The 6,972-nt window shown below is 43.0% G+C and overlaps 1 protein-coding gene and 1 long non-coding RNA gene across 2 annotated transcripts in view; one reads left to right on the top strand and one right to left on the bottom strand.

The window, feature by feature from the left end:
• Positions 1-5,481, top strand: part of LOC108449373 — a 20,898-nt gene extending 15,417 nt beyond the window's left edge. Inside the window, exons 2-3 of the long non-coding RNA XR_001865546.1 lie at positions 1,543-4,318; positions 4,448-5,481. This is a non-coding gene — a long non-coding RNA (uncharacterized LOC108449373). The remainder of the gene's footprint in view (positions 1-1,542; positions 4,319-4,447) is intronic.
• Positions 1-6,972, bottom strand: part of BCL11A (B-cell CLL/lymphoma 11A) — a 128,950-nt gene that overhangs the window by 89,248 nt on the left and 32,730 nt on the right. The window lies entirely within an intron of this gene.

Genomic DNA, 6,972 nt, shown 5'->3' with positions numbered 1-6,972 from the left:
CCGCTCCCCCGGCCCCCCCCCTGGAGCCCCCTGGAAGCGCCGGGCTGCCCCTGCTCCCTCCTGGGGGGCGAGTCCCGCCTTAGCGAGAGCCGGCGTGGCTTTCACCGCCGAGATTTTCCGTGCTGCACCATCCCTCTGCGCTCCTTCCTCGCTAGGACGTGCACTTACAATCAATAATTTTATTTTTCTTCCGAAGAATTCTGACGTAACCACAGTTTCTCACCGCATACCAGCCTTGAGATTACATAACCGATTATGTAAAATTATAATTGCAAGATAATAGATGCAGACTCTAATTATTACCTAGAGTTTCCCGTGTAGCTGTAGCCAGGCACACAGCACATATGTTAAGAGTCGGTTCTGAAATATTTGCATAGCCAACACTTCTGGCTGGAGATGCGGTGTGGAAAAGGAATGGATAGATATTTGACAGTACATATGTATGAGAGAGATATATTACTTAATAGGAAAAGGTATCTGGAAATATATTCCTCTCTGTTTTGAGGAATTTGTTTTGCTTTATCTCCATGGGTAGTAAAAAATAATAGGAAGAAACTGTGAATTACATTGAAAAAAATAGATATATTCAATTTGTCAGTTTAATATTACACTTCCTCTGTGCAATGCTACAAAGATTTAGGACATTTCCTAAACTTTCAGCTCTAATCTGTGCCTTGGGTTTGTTTGGAGGACCTGCCACCACATGCCGGCTAAAAATGAGTGTCAATTAATAATAAAACCCACTCTTCCTTATTTCTGCACTCATATAATTTAACAGGTTTTGAGAAAACCACGGATGTAATGGTGAGAATTTTCCAATGTGTGCAATATTAACAGCTTTCATTCTAAAGCACCAAAACTTCCTGGAACAGAACTGCTCAATGTTTTCTCACTTTTCCCAATGGCCATCTCCACCTACTATTATACACTTAAAATGTAAAGAATATTCAGCTCCTTAAAAAGTGTGGTTTGTTCTACCAGGAACATAGTTGGTAGAAACAATCTCAGACCAAGGCAGCTCAGGTAAGCACACTATTATTTGTGGCCTGCAAAATTAGAAATAATTTGAAACAAGAAGTGGGAGAGGTTTCAGCTTGTGTTTTCCACCACATGAGACATGACCAGAAAATCCTTACCACTACAGTGCAACAGGATTCATAAAGTCTCTGATTTCTGAGCTACCTGAGCAACCACAAAACCTCTGCAGAAGTGCCTGAGCACGGCTTGTTGTTGAAAAGCATATTGTACTTATTAGTAAAATGTGAAATGACTTAAAAAAACAGTTTGAGCTATGAATTGCCATCTGCTCAATGGGGAGAAACAGAAAGTAACTGAATATATTTTCTCACCTTTTTTTATAGTAACATAAACAACACTCCAGAACACTATAAACTTGTAGCTGTACCAAAGGCATTAGTGCAGTTCATTGCGCTTCGTGTCAGGACTTTGTCCACACTATTACACACTGTTTCTTTTAACTCTCTGCAAATGTCCCAATGTATTTTTTCCCCCTATTAGGTAAGATGGCCTTTTTAATTTCAGGGATTAAAAGTCTGATGCTGCTGCCCACATGGAAGCTGTCCCTGATACAGAGCTAGCCTGAGGTCTGTGCGTGCCTTGAGACATCAAAATACAGGTAAAGCAGCGTACACAACTTGTTCTGGTTCCCTGTGTGGGAGGGGAAGAGGGAAGGGTTTATGTTACCCAGCTTTCATGTAGAGCTTTGCATCACTCGTGTCCATCGCAAGAAAAATTTGTCTTTGTCCTCTCTCTGCCCCTGCCCCCTTTTTGCAGGGAAAACCTGAGGAAGCCCTTGGGACTGCTTCCTCTGGTGTTGAGCTTTCCCAGCGCCAAAAGCACATTCCTCCAGCGCCTGCAAACAGTGACCTTCCCCAGAGCTGTGTGGACAAGGCCGTGAACTCGGCTCAGAGCACGGGGAGGCCTCTGCCCGTCCCAGGAGAAAGGCCCCGCAGCAGGACAGTGCCTGCCCTGGTCTCTGCCGGGAGCAGGACTCCCTGTGAGCGCTCAGGGAACCATCCGTGCTGGCAGTGCTGCTCCACACAAACGCTACAACAGAAAGGACAAAATAACATCTTTTTGTTTTCTGCTCAGCTGGGGTGATTTCTTTGCTGTCCTTCAGCTTTATCCACCTGGGAACACAGAATTTTTTTAACCTGTTTGTCCCGTTTCTTGCCTAACAGCAGCTCAGCTATCCTGCCCCAAACACTGCTCCGACCACCTGTGGATTGGAGGGGAGAGAGTTCCTGGAGTCAGGGAGCCATTCAAACCAAATGGAGGCAAACTGGAAGATCTTGGCTTGGACTGAGTTTCGCAAGGAGCGTGAGGACAGGAGAACTGTGAATTGTTAAGTTTCATCCCACAGGACAAGCACATGTAAGACAGTAACTTTGCAATGCAGAAATTGTCTTCACCTGCCTGCCTGATGCTTTCTCCTCTCTGAAAGCCTGACTTGTCAAAAGCATCGCTTAATAATAATACAAGGAGCAGCTTTCCTGCTCCCTTGGAACTTGGCAGGAGTATAAATACACAGTAAGAGAAAAGAGGAATCAAAAACTTAACAATAGGAAAGGGAAATACAATGGTGTAAAGTGGCCTGCACCCCTCATATTTTAATTTCCACCAAATGCCCCTAGAAACGCTGGGCACAGCAAAAGCCTCGAGATTGATATGCAAAGCATGTGAGCTTGTTGCAATAGCTGCACCACAGCGCACGCCTAGGTGTTCTACACCTCACACACACATCACCCCCTAGGATTAAGATTCAAATCACCTGTCCTCCGTCGCTAATAAAAATGAAATATATTAGGGGAAGTTTGAATACGGTGGCTTGACAGAGCATGTCATGTCTCACACGTGAAAAAATGCACCGAGTGCACAATCAAAAAGCAGCTGCCCATTTTTGTGGCACCGGATTTTTCTGTTTCAGAGGGCAAAATGTGTGCTTGGAGACCAGGTGAGCCTGAACCCTTAAACTCCTGCAGCCCCTGAGAGTGCAGTGTAAGGTCAGATCAGCACTCACTGCTTTGAGGAGGAAAATCAGATGTTTTTATGAGACCTCCAGATTTGCTATTTGCTTTCCTTTTTGAGTGTGCAGAACATAAGCAAAGCACGAGAAGCAGCGCTGTACTTTGAGTAGTGCCTCCCCAGTGAAGAAGTTGCCACAGCAGAATATCACCCTAGGGTGGAAGTTGTCAATATTGTAATATAAAGGGTTTCCACTATAAGTCTAAGCCATCCTTAGCCTAAAGGCCAGATTGTACAAAGGCTTTCCGGAAAAAAGTGCCAGCCAGGTAGATGAGCACATCTCCAGAGTGCTGACAGGGCTGGGTGGCTTTTTCAGCCCATCCTAGGCTCAGTTTTTCAGGAATGCAAGAAGCCAGACAGATTTTAGAGTGGAAAGTGATAAGCAGCACTCCAAGTGAGATGCAAACAAAGGACAGGGGCTTGCATTAAGGAACCACCAGGCACAACAGGTTATTTTGTTCTGTAAGAATGGCTTCCATTATTGACACAAGGATGGGCATTACCAGTTCAATCCCTGTTGGAAACTGTGCCCCTTCCCTAATTGTGGGGATAAAACTGATTCAAAAAGGTACATCACAGCTCCAGGTGCTGGAGATAGAAATATGGTAAAGCCTGTTCAGTATGGACTTATGCAACAGACAGCAACTGCTTCAAAAATTGCCCCAGCTTCCAGGAAGGATGCTTTAAGAAGCTGTAAACAGCCAGATCCCAGCCAGCCTCTGGGAAAGGCCTCATGCAGGTGCACAAATGCATCTCAAATCTGCGACCTCAACAGGTGGGCCTGATGTTGGTTTCTGTGGAGAGGCACCACAGCCTCCGGGATGCCCTTTTCCTCCTGAATTGTCAGGCTGGTGGTGGAGGAAGACAGAAGAGGAAGAACTTAATGTGCCACTGCTTGTGCTGTGACCTGCAGATAGCGTGAGGACTTTGCTCCTCAGGACTGTCCATCTGGCACCATTCCTGAGCAATAAAAGCTCACCCACAAAGTATTTTAAAGCAAACAGTTGGTGTAATGAATACCTTAATACTTCTAATACAATACCACAAATAGTAACAACTATAAAAATACCCACTCAGTGAAAAGAGCCCACATTCAGAGCCCAGCTCCTTCAGAGAACAGGAGTTAGGACCCACGGAGGCTGTGAGTTTATATCACAGGAGGGTGACTTCCTCTACCACTCACTCTCCAATGATTCCCTGTGGCTAATCCAAGCACACCTGTACACCTTCCAGCAGAAGAGGTGTTCCAGCAACCCTTGGACCTAGCGAAAAGGTGAGCTAGCCACCAGAAATGGGAGTGTGTGTGCATGGGGGCATGGGGTCAGGTATCACATGTTCTAAAAAAAACTGAAGGAAGGATTGTACAATTTACCACCTTTTTTTGTTTGTGATCTCTGCACAGATTCTCTCTCTGCCTTCTTCAAACTTAGAAAAGCAGGGCCACTGAAACAGCCTCAAGAGCCAAATACTATCTCTGATTCATCAGCACGCATCATGCACAAGAGCAAGAACTGATTTCGTAAGATACCTGGAACAAAAAGTCTTTATCATTTAAGATCAGAATTTGTTTACCAGGGAGCATTATTTAACCTGAGGAAGACAGGCAGAAATCTGAAAATCTGCCTTTAATTTACTCTGTTATGATCTATATTATTGTTCTTGCAGTTCTCTTTTTAGGTGACTTTACAGTAGGCAGGCTTGAGCAACACAGGACAAGATACTTTGTAAAGAATTGGATCCTAATGTCTGAATTCCTGATTTTAATCTTGTTGGTTCCAAACCAGATTCACCCATTTTTTTCCTTTTGAAACTGTTTACTATACAAATGTAAAATAAGCACTGAAACCAGGTGTACATAAGTATTGTGCCCAAGGAATACTTACAGTACCTGAGAAAGAGCACTGTGTGGAAGGGGTTTTTTTTGTTCAGTTTGGTTGTTAGCATAGTGCATCAATGATTTCATGCCATTTTATATCATTTTACCTTTCTGCTTTGGCCTATAATAAAAGCAGTATCTGTTCATATCCTCCTTTTAGTCCAAATCATACAGGTAAAAATAAGGTCTCTTACATTTTTAAAATTAAGTGTGCCTTCCACTCATCTTACATGTCTTCTTTTTTTTTTTCTTCTCGAAAGCAAGTGTTTGCTGTGTGTAACTATTTCAGTGAGCTAAATATCTACTGAAAACTCAAATCATTCACTGGCCTCGTTCTCTCTAGTTGTTGCATTCAGATTAATAAACCTGTTTCCCACTTAAAATGAAAAGAGAATTCAGAAACGTTTAGCATCAAGTGAAAAAAGCAGCAAGAAAATGACTAACGGGTACTGGGACATGGCATATTTATTTTGTCCTGTCAATTATTTTTAAAGAATCCCTTGCTTATGGAGGAAGATTTTTTAAAAACCTGGACTATTAAATAAAGATGTCCACAAACACCGGTTTCTTCATTTTTCCTCATTTTGGAGGAAGTGGATACTGGAATGGTTAGAGGTTTTTTACTTTATATTATTATACTTTTGCCAGTGCTGAAAAGAACTCCCGTTTCAAGGGTCTTAGAATAAACCTGCATAAAGTGTTTATGACACTGCGGTAACACATTTATGAAGCCAAATACTCACGGGCACTTACAACATTAGGAAAACACCAATATCAGATGTTCTCCTCAACACTTCAAAGCTGCAGCTGAGTGCAAAGTTCCAGAGGTACCAGCTACTCCAGGGTCAGCGGTGGCTCCAAGTAAACGCGTTTAGAGGCCTGGACCTGGAGGTAATTTCAATGTGTTCTCATCCAGTCATGAGCACACAATCACCTATTGAAAGTGTCTGGCTTGGAGTGCAGACAGATGGAGAGCACAGGGGTTAGTACAGCCAGGCCTTGGACTGACCTTTGCAGAGAGAATTAAATCAGTCTGACCTTGTTGTGAAGCCTAAATTATATCCATAGACCCCCAAATAATGCATCTTTAATGCATCGCTGCCCTCTTTTTATCAGCCTCTTTACCTCGAGGGTATCTTGTTTGCTAACTACTGATGTTAAATTGCAGCTATTTATGCTTACATTTGTGACCTCGGTGGACATCTTGTCACATTTTTCATGAGCACTTGAAAAAGTAGAGAAATATTTATATAGAGAGAATATATAAAAGTGAGTTCTCGTTTCACTTAGACATAAAATAAACATTAAGGGGAAAAGAAACCTGGTTCAACTGTGGGGCGCTGTATTCATTGCATAAGTCTAACACAATAGTCATTGTATGATTCTGAGCTTCAATATCATCCATAACCTATCATCTGGACAGCCAGGAAAACAGAACGGTGCCACGTAATAGGATTTCCAGTATCTTACAAACACCTTTTCTTCTCAGATATTTTTAATATTTCAGGATTTTTTTAAATTCAAAATAGTGCTAAGAACAGAATAACCTCTGTGACACCTGTCAGTTTTTGTAATACAGACCTCTGGACAGAAACAATACCGAGTCCACAGGCTGGAATCTCGACTGGAAACCAGCTCGGTTCAGACCAGGAAGCGTTTAATTGGTTCTTCTGTTGACTGCAGCAGCAGAGGAGCCCAGTGGAAGATTAGGAGAACTGCATCCTTTCCCACTGCCTGAAAGACTCCGTTTTCTGCTGTACCTTAACCCGAACAAAAGGTGCTTTAAAAAAAAAGATTTTAGTCCAGGATGTTGCTTTCCAAGTACCACTATTCTAAAGTGCATCGAATTCCCTTTTAGCTTCTATTAATCAAAATAAAACTGATTTAAACTACAAAAGGAGCAGGGTTTTGTTCCTCTGCTGTTAGTTTGGGATCTTGGCTCTGCCACCGGCTGTCTTTGCAATTCGGGCGAGTCACCGACGCCTGTCACAGGGAGTCCTCTGGGAATCTCCACACGGAAAGCTGAGACTTCGCAGGCCAGTGTGGTCGAT

Source organism: Corvus brachyrhynchos, unplaced genomic scaffold, assembly GCF_000691975.1.
Source record: "Corvus brachyrhynchos isolate BGI_N302 unplaced genomic scaffold, ASM69197v1 scaffold69, whole genome shotgun sequence".
NCBI classification, from domain to species: Eukaryota; Metazoa; Chordata; class Aves; order Passeriformes; family Corvidae; genus Corvus; species Corvus brachyrhynchos.
Note: the sequence above shows the minus strand (reverse complement) of the source record. Positions and strands in the feature narration are given on the sequence as shown.